We start from the raw sequence: 1,910 nt of genomic DNA, 5'->3' as shown, positions 1-1,910 counted from the left end.
ACTCAATTTTGAGCTAATGTTGATTCTTCTTTTAACTATGCAGAAGCTGCTAGATGAAATAATGGAGCATTTCCTCTAAGTTGTGGGCAAAACCATGACAACTAGTGAATGTAAAATAGAATTGGATGTCTTTGCTATGCATTGTTTATTTGATTGTATATTATTAGAATGCAATTATAAAGTATGTTGGAGATAGCTAAGCTGATTTCAAATATGAAAATATTAGTTAGAATAAAAAAGGTAACTAATATCTTAATCTTAATATATTATTTGTATGATCAATCTTGGTTTATGCTTTTCTATTGATTTTCGAGTTCCTATATAAATTATCTATGGATATGATGATTCTCCTTTATTTGATATATAAAGAATCTCTATCAAGCAGCAGATGCAGGCTTAGCTCCTCCGACCTTAGAGGATCTGATTCGCTTGTGGCTAAGCTTCCGGGGATTGAGAAGGTACTCTAGCCCATCTTCATGAACAGATTCATACTCTTTTATTTAAGGTAAGGGCCTCTTCATTTTATGTTAGATGTTAGAAATTTTGTAATGCTCAGAAGGAATCTTATCAAAAATAGAACAGGGTAAAAAATCCAAGGCCATAAATCAGCAAAAGATGCTTGTATTTATTTTGTAGAATTGCTAAAGTTTAGTACTTACAGTGACTGCACTTTTTGGAATCATTTTATTAGATTTCTATGTGCTTTAGTATTTAAGGGTCTAAATGCTTTTTGCTTCATATTAGAACCGAACTTAATAGTGAGACTTGATGTATATTTTGTATCCTATTGCAAGAGCCTTGCTCCTGTAAGTGCAGTACTGCCTAGATAATTGCACTTCATGACTCATTGGCTCTAGAAGAGTATGAAGGTACTTGGCTGCAGAATGCAGAAACATGAGGTACATAATGACACTCATCTTATGTGTGTGAAAGCAGCTTCTTTGTTGGTCTTGTTTCTTTGCTTGTTTATGCATGCATCATGTACTACAACTCCATCTTTTGCTCCTCCCACTCAAAAGGTCTCATCACTTTTCCTACTTCATCCAATTTTTCAGTTATTTTAGGCTGATGTCTGTGTTCATTAGTGCAGGTTGAGGAAACATTTCAAAAGTGGAGAGATTACATGAGGAAAGTTGCTGAGAGAGGACATCTGCAAGAAAAATAGAGCCATAAAGGAGGTATGGAAGAATAACATATTGATAATTTCTCGATTACATTCAGATGCCAAATACTCTAAATTTAATTTTTATGACCAGTCTTGCTTTATGCTTTTTATTACGTTACTTCTATGAGGGATTAATTTTGATTTTTACTTTTCTTCCCATATTCTACTTTGACTATTGTTTTTGTTAGGATATTATGGAAATGAGGACCATAAATCCAATGTCGTGTGTATTGCATTATGCCACTGTACCCTTTCATACCCTTTCATACGTATTTCATATATGACTTAGAATATCTATAATTTGGAGTGCTAATATTATTATTTGTTTTGTTCTTTTGACAGGTAGAGGAGGATAACATATTTAGGGAAACAAACAATATACCTACAAATGTTATGTTCTTTTGGAGAGATTAGGATTTAAATTTATGTACTAGCTAGTTTTGTTCGTGTGTAGTTTAAGAAAAAGATGACTAATACGTCATATTGATTGGGATGCTTGTTCAAAGCACGTAACATTGTGATGTGAGACCTTTATACTTATTTATATTCCAATTATATGTCATTTTATTAGTATGACTTTTTGTTGGATGATTAATAATATGAATTTTGTATGTTTGAAGTGAATATGGATTATATGCATTTTAAAGATTGTAGATTTTAATTATTTAAAGGATAAAATCGAATTTATAAATATTTGAAGGGTAAAAGTATAGATTATAGAAATTTGTAGGTGGAAAATATAAAT

The 1,910-nt window shown here is 31.5% G+C and overlaps 1 long non-coding RNA gene across 1 annotated transcript; it reads left to right on the top strand.

Annotated features, from left to right (window-relative positions):
* The first annotated feature begins 396 nt into the window (after positions 1-396).
* LOC125205393 lies at positions 397-1,686 on the top strand. The gene is made up of 4 exons (XR_007173752.1): positions 397-505; positions 795-899; positions 1,091-1,178; positions 1,508-1,686. It is a non-coding gene; the product is annotated as an uncharacterized LOC125205393 (long non-coding RNA).
* The last annotated feature ends 224 nt before the right edge of the window (positions 1,687-1,910 follow it).

Source organism: Salvia hispanica, chromosome 1 (assembly GCF_023119035.1).
Source record: "Salvia hispanica cultivar TCC Black 2014 chromosome 1, UniMelb_Shisp_WGS_1.0, whole genome shotgun sequence".
Taxonomy (NCBI): Eukaryota; Viridiplantae; Streptophyta; class Magnoliopsida; order Lamiales; family Lamiaceae; genus Salvia; species Salvia hispanica.
The sequence above is the reverse complement of the archived record's forward strand: the minus strand, read 5'-3'. Positions and strand labels throughout refer to the sequence as shown.